Here is a 16,233-nt window from a genome sequence, read left to right on the forward strand (position 1 = left end):
CAGCTCATCACTGAGCTCAAGTTTCAGTTGTTTTGTTGTTTATGGAACATGCAGTCTAGGGTGTTTAGATGTGAGTGGCCAGGTGTTTCCAATATTGAACCTCTTCGTGTGGAAACGTGCACAGATAGCAGAGCTCAGTCTGTCACAAGCCTTGGTGGTGCTCTTCCAGCGTTTGAAGTTCTGACTTGAAAGGACTGACTTCTGAGAAATCAAGACAAAGTCCCAGCCCCTCCCTTTCAGCAGGAACTCTCAGTGACAGAGACTCAGATTAGTAGCTGGACAAGTTCTCAAGTGAGTACCCCGTTCCTCGGTGGGAATTGAGTATGTTTTCAGCTCCAAAGTGTTACTTAGTCTTGGACTTCTCCCTCTGAGAAGGAAAGGTCAGTATTTATACCCGTAGCACCTAGTGAATAACTATGTGTGATGCTGTTTCTTGCTTACTTATATACAAAGTACAAGTTTGTACTTTGTTGTTCATCTTTAGAAAGTAAGAGAGTTTTCTTCAAAACACATTGTAACTGAAGTCGAGCTGTCTTAAAATCTTGCAAAGATCAGAGTTTGTAATTCTGTAACTTTGAAAATTAGGAATGAGTTGAAACTTTCATTTCAACATACTGAAGTCCTCTGCTCTGGGCTTTAAAATCCATGGAGGTTTGCATCCCTAGTAACATATTTTTACATTAAAAATAAAAGAATCAGGAGAATTCAGTGATAAATTCTGAAAAAAGCTCCGCTGGCATTTTTTTCTTTTTCTCCCTGTGATCTTTGCATGGTGAAGCTGTTTAAGTTTTTCTTACTTTTCTGCTTTCCCTGCAAACACTGTTTATTCATTCTAAGAAAACATCAGTTGTGTAAACAGAAGTTTAGCACTGCAACTCCTACTAAGATGCAAATTGTGCTGCAGGGAAGATAGTTTGGGCTTTTCTCTCCTCCTCGCTTTTCTTTTTTGACAGTCGGTTAATAAAGACTCAACAATAAGCAGCTGCCTGTGATGTCATTTGGGACTTTGTCCACAGAGCTTGTATTTACAAGTACTGAGCAACTACATAGCAGCAGCAATCCCAACTATCAGCAAACTTCATGTCTGCTGTTACCGAAGGACTTCAGTGCTGTGGAGCGTGTAGAAAGCTAACTCTGTTCTTCTAACCACAGACTTTTAAAGCTTGGTAAATAAACACTGGATAAACTCAAGAGAATTTCTGGACTGCAAAGACTTCTTACGGTTCTGAGTTCTCCAGGGCTGGCATGTTTTGACTGAACTGCTGCAAGTAAGACTTTTGCTGTTTTGGTGTTTTTATCATCTCTGTAAAGCTCATTTTCTCTACGAGTGTGTCAGTATTGCTATTTGTAGTTTTGCTTTAATTAAAAGAGCGGCAAGCATGTAGTTGTTAGGAGTAATTACAGCCATGCATCTGACTGTGGTTCAGGACAAATGAAAACTTCATTCTGGCTTTTGTTTGTATGAGATTACACTGAAGTGGCTCTCTCTTAATTTAAGTGATGAAACTCTAAGATTCTTAAAGTCTCATGAGTGCTGTCATTAACTGAACAAAACCCGGACTGTCTTAAGATTGTTCTTTTATAATTTAATTATATTTATTTGAATATTCAAGATTAATTTGAATTTTTAATATAAATTTCGTATAGTTTTTAGCACAGTTTTCTTTAAAAATCCTTTTGCTTCTTATGCAGGTATTTTAAAGCAAAATTTTACTAATTTTCACTTGTAGCCCTTGTTCAAGTTCTGGAGGTGTATAAGTTTTAAAGAAGGAATCATACAGTGCTTTGAAATCTGATGCCTTTTGGATAAAATGGATTTTCAATTATATGAGAAACAGTAATTTTTGTTTAGAGTGTTTAGGTTAGAAATCCAACAAATCCTGAAACATCAGGGCAAAAATATTGGCACACTAGTAACTGCTGTGAATATACTGTTTCTGTGCTGCCTGCTGTTTGCGGGACACATCTCTGTTTCTGACCACCAATTAACTAATTTTCAGGACAACTGTCTGCAATTGTCATGGAATTATTCCTGTTTTACAGAGGAGTAAAATGACCCATGGATGTGGTTTATTAAAACTTAGTTTACCCACTTCAAAAGCTAGTAACAACCCCCAGGTCTCTTGCTTCTCATTTCATCCTTCACCAGAAGCCCATTCTAAATTACTGCAATTTCAGTTGTAGTGGCTTTTCCAGGGACTAACCTGATCACAGTACTCTGTATGAGGAACTCTTTTATTACTGTTTACCTCTATTTAATGGTCTGTCGTTGTGAAGACAAAGCACATTTCTGAAGATTGAAATCAGAAAACTATGATTGGCAAGTATATGAGGGTAAGTCAGTACAAATCAATTCCAAGTAGGAATTGGAGGATTCTTCTTGAATTATCAGCACTATTGATTTTGGTTTGCTTTGCTTGCTACTGACTTTGTTTACAAGGCCTCTCAGTACCACATAGCAACAGATTTTTGGGCCTTCCTATTAAGGTTAGAGTGGCTATGACTGCAAATGCCCCTTTCAAGTGACCCTATTTCTACAGCAGATCAGAACCTGCCCATCTCTTCTTTTTAGACGTTATAACGTGGCTTGGCACGTCAAGATACTGTGCAACTTAGGAACTGTTGTTCTGTCTTTGCAACTGAAGCATGTTCTTTTGGGGGTGTTGGGGTGGGCTGGGGGAACCAACCTAAACTTATCTCTGCATTAATGCCATGCGAATGGCAAAGGCTTTTGCGGTTTTAAATAGGTGCTTAAAGAAGAGCATATTTTTATTCCTTAGGTGTTCATCCTCTCTTTTCAGAAATGGTATAAACAAAATGTTTATGTGGTCTTTAAAAGACCTTTTTGTAACTTGGAAATTTTCACAGAATGCAAGAGTGAAGAATGGAGAATTGTGATAGAAGCTTTCCTAGGGATAGAAATGGGTTTAAGGTTAGGTAGTTTGATTCCTATCAAGCTGACTCCCATGAGCCAGAGTTTCCTTCCCTCTGTCACCTTGTGGCCAATAATGATGATCTACTGTGGAGAACTGATAATTTATACTTGCAAAGTATTCAGGTAATATTGGCAAATGCCTAAAAAATCTTTAAAATTATTAGAACAAAATGAGATTAAAAAAATCCTCAGCTCCCACTTGCCTTTCTTCCTTGTTGGATTATTTTTAAGTGCAAATACTAGTCTGAAAAACGTGAATTTTACTGCTTTTTAAGAAAACTTCACGGGCTTCTCTCACAGTGTGCTTGTACATAAATTGTGTATAAGTATTTGAAGCCTTAGATTTACAAAAGTAGAAATTGTGCCTCAATAAATTTAAAGCAGTAGGGTACAATTCCACTTCAGTCAAGAGCTAATCTTCAGCTAATTACCTTAAAACCTGAAGCAGACTCTCAAAACCTGATGAGCCCATGGGCATCCAATTTTAATTTTCCTCTTTTGAATTTCCCTTCTTACATTTACATTTTCTTTCTTATATACCAATGTAGCAAATTAGGATATAGAGTGAACTCACTTTTCAGCAGAGGGATCCCCTGGTTGGATTTTTCTTGGGTCTGAGAAATCTGCCCAAGGATACAGCATATAATCTGATAACGTTCTCGGGTGGCATTAAAGGGGACAATTGCCAACAGAATGTCAATTCTTTGGGCTTTCTCGCTATCTGAAAAGAAATGGAATAAGTGCAGACTCCAGCCTGTCATCATCTGACAAGTGGGACTGAGGTTGGGATAAAAGACACAGAACAAAGGTGCCAAAGGGAAGCTCAGCTGGCTGAGGAGCTTAGCACAGCACAGCCAGGGCCAAATGCGGCGGGATGCTCTGCAGCTCGTGTGTGGTTCTGCACGTGTTCAGCTCCTGGCAGGATTGCAGTTATGCTGAAGAAAAATCCATGCCAAAGCTGCCAGAACACCTTCAGAAGTTAAAGCATGTAATATGCATTTTTATTACTAAAACAGGATAAATGTACAATGTAAATAGAACATGAGCCATTAACACTTGTAATACTCTGTTCTGTACTGTCTACTGATACCGCTCGTGTAGCATGCAGAAACCTGAATTACATTAGGTATTCCCTGATGGTTACATAAATTAGTCATGATGTTTTCAGGATGAAAAGTTAGGTAGCTATTATGTGAAAAACAGTGGGAAATCTTTTATGCTTCCATTGCCTGGCATTCAGGTGAATCAGATAAACGTGGTTTGTACAGCAGCGATGGCTTCTGGAAATGGACAGTAACATTGTCTATGGGCTATGAATGATGTAGACCCTGAAAAGCAGGTTGGATTATAAAGCAATGGATAAAAATTATGTTGCTGAAATATGGTCTATTAGTATTGACATACAGCAAGAACAAATGCTACTACTAAACTGCGTGTTTGATAAGCTTTTCACAGGACAATGCTATTTGTTTTCCAGAGCCAAAGCAGCCTTGGATAGTGTGTGCACACAATAGGTCTGGACAGAATCAAATGCATGTCACAAATTATTTTCTTTGACAGTGCTAATTGATTATTATAATTCATCGTTATCTAAATTGTTAAATTCAATAGTTTACCGTATCCTTTTGTGTCTTTGTAGCTCAGACATAATGCAAATAGGAAGAGTTAATTACCACATGCAGCAACAGAGGCAAAATTCATTGTTCACTTCACTTTGATTGAAGTTGTGTTGAATCACCACTGTGGATTTTCAGTAATGGTGGAGAAAAGAAGGAAGCAGGAATTCTTGTGCAGTGAAGTTGCTTTTGATTGTAGTTAGCATTTGTATTTCAAACAGTATTCTTTTTGCAGCTGGACTAAACATGCTTGTTTCTCCTGTACTAAGTATTACCCAATTGTGCAAACTGAAATCACATGAGTGAATCAATCCTGTTGGGAATCACTGGCACTCCTTGCGGAATACAGCACAATCTGACATAAGTATAAGGGCTGCATTTGCTTCTAAAATGACTTAGTCCTCTAGATATGAGCACTTGGCTTGTTTCTTCAGTGCTCTGTTGATGGCCAGAGCTGCATCTGGTGGGTAAAAGGAAGCAGTGCTCTCATCAAGGGAATTCTAGAGAGATTAAGGGATGACTTAATTTATGCAAATTCCTAAAGCTCTCTGTCTTCTCTATCTTCCAAGATTTGATGTAACTGCTGTAAAATGTAGGATCTTCTCTGCTGCTCTGAAATGATCTGGCAAAATGGTACATAGCAGTAAGATTTTGGGGGGTTATTTTGCCAGTAGAGGGCCGTGTTAAACTGGATAAAATAACTCCCTCTTGAACTCACATCTTCAGTGAGGAACAGCTTAAAGCATATGGTTGTTTTCAAGGGCAAAATGAGTAAATAATTAGATCTTTTAGAAGCTACTGAATGATTAATTATTTAAAATCAGAATCGCATCACTTTTACAGTGCAACACAGTTCTGTGTCAGTCTAATTAGACTAAATTCTGGTCTTTAAAATACATCATATCTACCTGTTTATTCTAAATTGTTCAAGGTTGATAGATAGAGCACTAATAAGTCATTAAGCTGACGTGATATACAGCAGCAGCATGTGCTTTTGCTGTAATGACACAAATGAGAAAAGAATTGTTTTTCAGAGGTACAATCACGTTTGTTTTTCATGCGGCCTCTAAACTAGCAGTCATTATTCAGGCTCTAGTGCTGCAGGAGTTGACCTTTGGCAAAATATTTTGTTATCCTCAATCTTTTATACAGGCCTTTTGTGAACTCTGCTCAGCTCTCATTTTGCTGATTGCATTTAAAGTCATTTATTGCACAGTGTTTGCCCTTCTGGCAGATGTTAAAGGATTCCCTGCCTCCCCCTTAAAGGCTGCTCCTCCGCAGCATCTAATTATAACCTACACAAAAGATTAACAGATGTTATAATTGTCTTTACTCATTGATTAAATAGTTTCTGCATGATTTGCTCTCTCTTCCTCTCATTGCTGATTTGCAAAGTCTTTCTGGGCGAGTCTCATGCATCTGCAATTTGTTAACAGTGGCTGTCTTCAGTTTTTAACTTTTTGGGGCTGTGGTTCAGTTTGGGCAGGTTATAGTTGTTCTTCTAAACAACAAGACAGAAACATGTTAAAATTGGGTGCATGAATACTTGCTTTGATTGCACACGTTCCTGTTCTTCCTCTTCCTTTTAACCATTCTAGCTGAAATGTATGGAAAAGACAGACTCATTTTAAGACATCTAAATTGGAAACTGGAGGGGTAAATGCTGAGAGTTGCCTATCAGTTAGTTTTGTCCCTATATTTCAGTTGCCACTTGCAGAGGAAATTAGTGGCCAAGAAATTCAACTTAAGAAGAAAATTCCTAGTAGGAGAAAATTTCTAGTAGGACTTTCCTAATAGGACCATTAGAAAACTTTGGATTCTCTTGGGGGTTTTTTTAATGTGCTTAGTCTCTCTAACTTTTTCACAAAATTAAAGTTACTCTACTCTTGAGCTAATTAATTTCAGTTGTGTTTCCATGTTTAGCTGAAGGTTCTGTTCTCAGGTAGATCTGTAGTCCTTGTCCTGCAGCACAATAGTGCCAAATTTAGCAACTGTTGTTTTATGTTCTTATAAATCTTACAGCATCTTGAACTAGGCCAGACCAAACAATGTTTCTTTTCAGAGAGGTGAAACATCTTGCACATGTATCTAAACTGCTGGGGATTGACTTACACTAAAGTGTCCTTCCCTGTTTGGATTCTGTGTAAGGTTTTCCTTACCTCTTCCACTTACACATATGTCAGTAATTGACAAGTCCAGAAAAATTTCCATGATGGTCTTGGAATGTCTCACAGTTCCACGAAGCTACATCTGCCATAAGGCATCAGCCTGAAGGGCTCTGCCCTGCTTTGTTCAGAATTGGTACAACAAGAAAGCAAAGCTAATGGAAAATATTTTCTCACACTTTCTCTGACAAAACCTCTGAATGGGTTAAAGAGAAACAGATTAAAGGCTTGAGGCTTGAATTATGGGCTTGGTTATTCAAAAGCCATAATTTTTGTGCTGCTCCCTCTGCCCATTCCCCAAAGCCTACTCAAACATAAAACTGTTGTCTTGATTCCTAGTCAGAGAAACCACCTCATGTTGAGATGGGGCATACCTTCTCCTATCAAAATCCTTTTAGCATTTTTTGCCACCAAAAATGCTTGAGCTCTATGTGGATGTCTGAGAATATTGACTCCATTAATGTAGATTCATGCATATGTGGGACATCCTGTGTGATTGTGCTTTGTTGGTGTGTGGATATATATTCTCTTCACATTGAACACCATACATGGTGCTGGCTGTGAGATTTTGAGATATAACCTACAGGGCTCCAGGTCTTTATTTATTTTTTAATGTTGATATTTTACTCAGAATTCATGAGTTTTAGTAGCCTGAATGATAATCTTTGCAGTGCACAAAAACGTTTTTCCAGGGATTCAAAACTGCTCTAGAAACAGAGGTACTTTGTTTGTGGGGTTAACAAAGAACACTGTATTCTCCTTGTTTTTAAATGACATCTCAGTGTTGCTGAATACTTTGCATTTATGAGCTGGGGGGAGCAGATTATAGATTGATAATAAGAAAATTCCAGGGTGCCAACTGTGCTTGCAAAGTGTATTTTAATCATATAGACACCTGTCCACTACCAACTTGTACTATTTCATAGAGTCACTGAGCAGCCAGCTGATAGAAATCACTTTTATTTAATATCAACCTCATCTGAGTTTGAAACACTGATCCAGAGGTGAAAGGCTAAAATCCCAATTACCAGTAATCATATTCATCTAATCCTGATATAATGCTGGAGGTAGAAGACCTAGTTACTCTTTGCAGTTACACATAAGAAACACTTGGAAATTACTAAAAGTTCAGATAAATCATTAAGGTTTTTTTATATCCTCTGCTACAAAGGAAAGCATTAAATTGAAACCTGGTGTAACATTTTAATAAACAGCTCTCTGTTATGTTACTTTCTGCTAACCCCGACATTTGAGATCAAGGTCATCATCTATCTTTTGGGGTTGCACAAGTAAATGAAAGAGAGCACCAAATGAACTGAAGAGGCAGTGGTAGCACAATGTACAAAGCCTCAGGTTGGCCATTCTCCTTGTTTCTCTGCTTGAGAATCTGTAGACTTGTCTCGTATTTAATTATGTGCTTTGCTAAAACTAGTAAATTCCTTCCCTTAAGCTGCAATTCTGTCATGGTGTTATTGACTGGGAATGCATCCCAATGCTCATGGGAAACCAGTTCTGTCATTTATATTTACCAATTTATCTTTAATCAGAGAATTGCTTTTCTTCTCGATTATGAGAAAATTCTGTCAGAAGAAAAAGCTGTAATAAGACATCGATAAGAATTTATCAACCAGATGATAGTTTTGGGCACAGTCCTGAGAAAAGAATGGTTCATGAGGTACACAGCCATGAGCAGCATGGCAATGCAGAGACAAGTATACACCACAACCCCTAGCTGAGGTTTTCCTTGTTCCTGGCAGGGACCTAATCTTACTGACAGGTCCTGTCTCTCTAGTAAAGTGCTGAAGTCTTACTTTTACCCACTGGCTGTTGTCTGTTGTGAAAATATGTTTTGTTTTACCTGTTTCACTTATTTCTCACCTATTTCACTTATTTCTCACCTATTTCACTTATTTCTCACCTATTTCACTTATTTGTCTCTACCTGAATTCCAGGTTTGGCTCCTGTGTGTTACAAAGGAATTCTGAGCTTGGGTGGATAGAGGAAGGATGTGACACCTTCTTGTGGGTTTAGGGCACACCCTTAGGCAAGAAATCCCATGAAGACCCCACCTGGTTTCCTCTTTTCCCCTTCCTGGAGTCCCATTCTTGTCTCTTCAGTAGCTGCAGGTAACATTACTGTGAGCCTACAAGAAAAATCAAGGGTGAACAGCACTAAAGGCTGCAGAAACCTGCTTAAGTCCCCCAACCATTACAGCAAAAAGGGGGCCTCTTCTAAATTTTCTGTTTTAAATGCTGCTCTAATGCTTCCTGGTTTTCCCTGCATGAGAGATGGGTTTAAAGATGTGGAGGGAGTAAAGGATGTCTGTCTCATTGCCTACGTAGCTACTTTTGGTGGCAGAATCCTTTCTGCCTCTTTGTTGGGTTTAAATCAGTTCTAGTTGAATTTCTCCAATCAGATTAATTTTGACAGAATAGCAAATTGATGAATGAAAACAGAATGTCTTCTATTGCACTGGCAGTTTGAAGAGAGGATTATTCCCCTGTTTGGGTTTATAATGATGGGCAGATCTAGTAGATAGAGAAGAGTAATGACACACTGGAGCACCACTAATAGAAAGTTTCACTTCTTTGACAAAGAGGATTTAATCATTAAATGGCACTTATATGTAGTATACCTTATTACCTTCACAGTATAGTGGAGAAACTGAGACAGCAGAAGTTAGTTAATTAACCTCAACCTCCAACTTAAACGATGGGCAAACATTTAGGGCTTACCTGAAGTGAATCAGGTACACTTCCTTTCTTCCTTGTTTATACTCAATACTGTTTTTCCCCACTCCACTCCCAATTAATAAACCTTATGCATAAAAAAAAATACTTTAAAAGGTTATATTTAATCTCAAAATGCACTTTCAAATTCAAAATGGATCATCTAGAACATGCAAGTGTAGTAACGCTTTCCCATTCCCCACTGATAGTACTTTTTATTTCCCAGCTGAATTTTGAACTAAAGAATAATATTGATTAACTTTGGTTATTGCAAGACTGGAGGAGTATAAACTATAATTGTAAAAGATTTATTTAGTCTGCTTGGCATTACTTCCAAGAAATAATCCAGGTAAAAAAAATCCATTTTGAGACATTATATGAATTGTATGGAAAAAAGTGGATGAATAATCCTGTGCCAACCCAACTGTTGCTACTGCAAGCAAAAATGTATTTCAAATTTTAGTGAATGATGAACTCCTGAATTGTCAGTCTTTTTATTCTTGTTTGTTTGGGTGGGGTTTTTTTGTGCCACTTTTGCTAGTTTAACTATTTTTACTTTGCATTCAAAATGGACAGATGCTCGAGAAGAAGACTAGAGAATTTTAATAGTATAGCTCTTTTCTTTCTAATATTTTCTGGATAATGCTGTATCCATAATCCCAGTGTGCTGGATTATTGTCTGTGATGGCAGTCTATATGTTCACTGCCATTTTGCTTGGTAGAATTGAGTGCAGATGAGCTAAAGACTGAGAGAATGACATAAAACATAGGGGGGCTATGAACATTTTAAGTAGGAAATTCATTAATGTTTTTTTAATTTACATTTTTATTACATTTCTGGCAGATGGAAAAATTAGAAATCAGTGTGACAGCCAGTCTTCACACTGAGAAACTGGAGTAACAATTGCTGGCAGCTGATGGCATGAAGGGGAAGGATAGAGTAACACTTGTTTTTTTTTCCTAAAGCAAAGCCTTTAACTCTATTTGTCTCTAATATAATGAACTACAGCATCATATATAGAGAGAGACTGAGAAGAAAGGCACAGAGCACTCTTTTCTTCCCTATCAGGGTTGTTGGACACCTCGTTTCTGGCAGCATGCTCACTTTCAGTGTTTTTTATAGTACTTCATCTTGCCTTATTTTTTCCTATGACAAGTGTTTCTTTGATTCTCTGCATTGGATTTCACTTTAGGTAATTTCTTCAGATACTCAGCATCATTTCCTCCTCTTTATTTCTTTTCAGCCTACTGTCAGTAAACCTAATCAATTTTCCTCTGTCTCTAGTGTTAGTATCTGTCCCTCAAACTTGTGAGGATGATCATTCCTTCTCATTTTAGTTTTCTCCTTGTCATTGTTTGAAACTGCTTTGAAGGGACTTGTTAATCGTTTCCCACCAAGTCAATACTTTAATCATCTTTGCTGCTATTGTCTGAATTCCATAGAGTTTGTCTCCATCCTTCTGGCCCAGGACTAAATTCAGTGACTGAGATGAGAGTGTTCTAGAATTGCAGAGAAAAAAAAGACGTGAAGGGCTCAATATGCCAATACTGTGCAGTGTTCTGTCACATCTAAGAAAATATGGATGAGAACAGGACATCCTTCATTTTTAATGTTTTCATAATAGTTTTCTTGGCCATAAGCTGAAGATTGAGTTTAATCAATCCGTTCCTTTTAATTTTACGGTCTTGATATCCCATAGTCCTACATGCTCTGTTGTGTAAGAATAAAGTGAATTTAAATTGGCTGGGATATATCCCTGGAGTTTTTCTTTATGTATTCTCATTGGTGTATAGGGAATACACCCCACAAAAAACCTGAAGGTGGTAGAGCTGAGTCATACCCTGTCACCTTTCTGGTCACCATGAGCATGAAGTACAGACCCTGCTGAAGTGTGCATGGGAATTGGAGCTGAATGCCTTTGGGTCTGATCCTTAGATGATGTTGGGCCAGCTGAAATGTGAGTAGACTTCTAACTTGTGCAAAGGCTGAGCAGCTGGGGAACCAGCTGAAGGATTTTGGTGCCCACCCTTACAGGAGCTAAATTAGTTCTGGCACCTCCAAATTCATGTCTGGTAGCGCATCCCTTACGTGACTTGCCTGTAGCAGTGAAAAGAGGTGACCACAGAGTCCAAGAAAATGTAGCTGTTGATATAGCTGGTCCAGCTGTACAGATTTACAGGATTCTGAAGATATTTGCACAGCAAAATTAGTAATATAAGAAAAATTTTTCTGATACATATACATATGGTGCTCTGTGTGGGAAGCACCTGGAGCTGCTCAGTATGATGAGTCTGCATATTCTTGCTTTTTTCCTTGCTACAGTCTATTCCTTCAAACCAGGGGCTCAGTTCTGGTTTGGTTGGAAGAGACTGGTACTGTCTTTCCCCTCTTGTTCTTTCCCAGGGTGGGCTTTAGTCATGGTGGACTGGAGGAGCTATTTTCACACTATGTAAATAGATGAGTTGAGCCTTTTCTCAGCTACCCTCTTCCCATGTCATGGAGGCATGACATATATTTCACTGTACCTTATCTTCCCTTATTTTTCATAGAACAGAAAGGGATTATGAGCCTGATTTACCCTCTTTCCTGGGCTGGTATTGAACTAATACCTTCATTATGAGGTTATTGCCTGTAATGTAAGAATAGCCCTGGGCCCACCAGGACTGTCTGTACAGCAAGGTGAAAACGTGAGACACAGTGTTACAACCTACAAAGCCCCAGATTCATTAGAAACAAATTCTGTAGCCCAGACATTGAAATATTCCCTCTGATGCAAATGACTTTTGTTATCTAAGGAGGATGTACAGAGCTGGATGCTGAAGATGTTACTAATAACTGAGGAAACATTTTTACAGTACTTACTTTCTCTTGTGAGTTTTCCTTTGAGCCATGTGAGCATTTTGAAGTGTTACCGAATGCTCTGTGGAGTAAAACCAGATGTCTGAGCACCATCACTACATTAAGATGTTTTAATAATCCCTCATATCCATGAGCTGGAATACACCAGTAAATAAATGATATTTCATTCCTTTCATCTCTGCTGCCAAGGAGGACCAAAATGAGTTGCAGTCATTTGGGACACTTCATCTCACAAAACTGCTTTCTTTCACCAAAATGTATGTTAGTAAATATTTGTAGCAAAATACTTTATTGTGCACGGACTGCAAAATGAGTGAATGAGAAGCAAGAGAAGTAACAGTGAGCAAAAGCTCCCAAGTCTATTCACTATCTGGTGTCTGACTGTGTGTTCAGATCATGGAGCCATCCTGTGACCAGTGCAGACATGGTCCCTTTTAGCAGTGCAGGTGGAAGGGGTGGAGTGTGCACAATGAACCGATGATTTTTAGTGGTCCCTCTGGACTATGATTACAACAGATGGGCAGGCAAAAGAGATGCTGACTGAAATGCATCTGTCTCGGATAAGAAGGGATCTTTAGGCACGTTTCACAAGCTGCTGGTTCTAGTTTCAAAAAGCGAATTGGCAGTCCACCATTGCTTGCAACAGCGTTCCTGATACAGGTCTTACATATAGATCTGAAATTCTTAGAGTTATCTTGAGTAGTGCCTTGATTATACCAATGAAAGAATAACAAGAAGAAAACACAAATCAAACTGAGCAAAGTGTAGAAAACTTGTCTGTGTATTTTAAATTCTTTCCTCCAGTTAGTTGTTTGTCAGACTGACTCAGATGCTGGGTTTAATTGCGTGTGTTTTTCTGAATATTGGAACATATCAGATGAATCGGATGCCACTGCCTCTGATGAAGATTTGTAATTAAGTGTTTGATTAAATTCTTGTTGGATCTCTGCTAGCAGCCAGCCATTTTACTATGAGAAAGAACCAACTCTAATAATGATGTACTAAATTACAGAAGTTGCACCTAGTTGATGCTAGAGGAGTCTTTTATTGGGATATAAATGGGGCGTTTGTTTTTGAACCTCAAAATCTCCACATATCCCTTTAAATCTGTGAATAGGAACAGTGAAATTTCCTCAGGTCCTAGGGTTCAGCTTCTGCAGGTGCCTGGAAGTGCCTGTTTCTGACCTAAGCTTGGTTGTGCTTCCCAAGGGAGACAAATGTGTGTTGAAGCCCCCAGAGGCAGCTGCTGCTGTTGCTGTGTTCAGAGTATGTTTGCAGGTTCACAGCTTAGACAGCAGAACATTGCTGAAAGAGGCTCAGTGGTTAAGGGAATCCACATTTACTACATAATAACCTATATCACATAATTTATAATAATATATAGTAATAAGTAATATATAATAATGAGTGATTGGAACCTGATCCAAGAAATGGGAGCTTTGGGTCTACGGTTTTCTTCAGCCTGAATAGCCACAGTCTTGCTTGGATATCTCTTTCTTGGTTACAGATCTTACAGTGTTCTGAAGGATTTGATTTCAGTGCAGGAGCTAAGGATACAGAACCACCATTGTCATAATCTGTTTTTTATTGATGATAACACAGTAATATATCCTTTTTTTCATGCTGTCCTGACAACAGATTCATGCATTCTATCTGCTTATCTTTCATCATTTTTGTCTCAATAATTTTATTGAGTGATATGAATGCTTCGTATGTCCCATAAAAGCAAACAGGGGAGGGTAATCCTTTGACCTTTCCAGCATTCTTTGGTGTAATTTACTGGCGATTCTTCTCCTCCCTGAGGCATGGCCCTGAAATCCTATGATAAAAATGGACAGCCAATCCAAATAGAAAACACTGAAAAGGTTAAAGCTTTGATTATGTTAGTCTATAAATGTTCATAGTCTTCTTTTTGCCAGAAAGAAAATGAGGGCTGAAAATGGCAATGGATGAATCATGCTTATTACAGAATACGGAAATTATATTGGTTCAACCCATTCTTGTTAATGCTGAAAGAACGTAATCTTGTGCCCTCTCATTTTATGTCACTGCAACCCACCTTATCCTCTTAAATGAATGCATGCATCCATTTAATTAACCTGGTGAGATACTGAGATATAAATCTTTTAAATGCTTCTCGTGCAATTCATCTTGACAGCTGTCGTAGTAATAACATCTTTAATGCCATATTCTTTATTTTCTGATGTATTGAAATTCCTGGTATTATTTTGAGCACACTGATAGGTTTGCTGGATTTAAAACCTTAATCTTAACTTGTTTAAATCCTAGGAGCAGTGCTATAGAAAGCTTTACTGGTTGTTTAGTTTGCTGAATAAATGGAAGATTATCTTGCATGTAGAAAGCATAAATGTATTTTGAAAACAGTGTCTGAAGCAGGGTGGAATTTATAGCTGTTTTATTTTAAATGCTGTGTTTCTAGAACATTCTACTAAGGGTCTATTCTTTGCTGCCAAGTGATCCCCAGTCAAAAATGGCATGAGATTGTCCTACATGCTCTACTGATTCTGTTTTGAAGGATGGGATAAGGACAGGAGAGATCTGCAGTGTTTGGCTCTCAAATTAGTCAACCCACAGTTTCTTTGTAGACTACCATGTGTCAGTGCCATTGTACTTTTTTAAAAATCATAATGAATCACAGAATTATTAGGATTGGAAGGGACCTCTGGTGATCATCAAGTCCAACCCTCCTGCCGAGGCAGGGTAAAAGATGAGGAGGTTCCTTGTTCCTGGCTCTATCCCTTCCTACACTTCCTTGGGGCTACTGGTGCATGGCCTGGTGCATGTCAGGCAGATAGTGGTAGGACAAGGGGGAATGGTTTTAAACTAAAAAAAGAGAGATTTAAGTTAGATGTTAGAAAGAAATTATTTACTCAGAGGATGGTGAGGCACAGGAACAGGTTGTCCAGGTAAGTTGTGGATGCCTGGCACAGTGCTGAAGGGGGTTGGATGGGGCTTTGAGAAGCTTGGTCTGGTGAATGGCATCCCTGCACATGGTGTGGGGATTGGAACAAGGTGATCCTTAAGGTCCCTTCCAACCCAAGCCATTTTATAATTCCATGATATGAATCTGTGACGACTGGACAGTTTTCAATCAGAACTAGAGGACCACTGGATTAGGGAGTGTTTTGGGTCACAAAATAACTTGCATGGCATGGCTGACTCTATGTGATATCTGTACAGTTGGACTTGATGATCCTTGTGAGTCCCTTCGAACTCAGTATATTCTGTGAATATCCTTTGGAACAGAGAGTTTTAGAGATTGTAAGAAATTTGAGGTGTATAAAAATTAATTTTCCCATAGGAAAATGAAGAAAGAGAACAATTATTAAGAATATTATTCTGTCCGGATATTTCCGACTGACTTGGCATATTTTTTAATATAATTTTCCCAAGCCATTCAATATCTAGGTATGTAGGCAGAATGGCACAGCAGTGCTGTGTTTGCTGTCTTATAATTCCCATAATATTCTACTCATCTAAGCATTTTAGCTTCCTGCATTGGAATTTTTCTAATTTAATTAACTCATTAATGCTGGCACATGGCACATTCTCCTTCCCTCTCTGCAAAAATGCAGCTTGCTTATCTAAATAGCAACCTAATCCAGTGGGTGTGAGTGCACGACACATACATTAGTGCTAATGAACTGCTGACCAGCCTAAGCAAATACCTGGGAGTATTGGGCATTAGGCAGGCAGGGCCTGCTCATGGCACTGCTGTGAAATACACTGGGGCAAAACAAAAAGCATTTAGCTAAGTTGCAGGTTGCAGAAATATTCATGTCGCTGTAGTTTTCTGTTTCCTGAGGGTTGAGTTTTGAAACATCAACTCAAAGGAGAATTTATGAATTATTTTTCCACTTCATCATTTCAAGTCATGACCAAGCTAAATATCCTGATGGGAAGAGAT

At 38.5% G+C, this 16,233-nt stretch overlaps 1 protein-coding gene across 1 annotated transcript in view; it reads left to right on the plus strand.

The window, feature by feature from the left end:
• The first annotated feature begins 1,147 nt into the window (after positions 1-1,147).
• NCKAP5 (NCK associated protein 5) overlaps positions 1,148-16,233 on the plus strand; it is a 369,416-nt gene continuing 354,330 nt past the window's right edge. Inside the window, exon 1 of the mRNA XM_018072435.3 lies at positions 1,148-1,268. The gene's annotated coding sequence lies outside the window, so the exon portion shown is untranslated. The remainder of the gene's footprint in view (positions 1,269-16,233) is intronic.

This window comes from Manacus vitellinus, unplaced genomic scaffold, assembly GCF_001715985.3.
Source record: "Manacus vitellinus isolate BGI_N305 unplaced genomic scaffold, ASM171598v3 scaffold_22_pilon, whole genome shotgun sequence".
Classification (NCBI taxonomy): domain Eukaryota; kingdom Metazoa; phylum Chordata; class Aves; order Passeriformes; family Pipridae; genus Manacus; species Manacus vitellinus.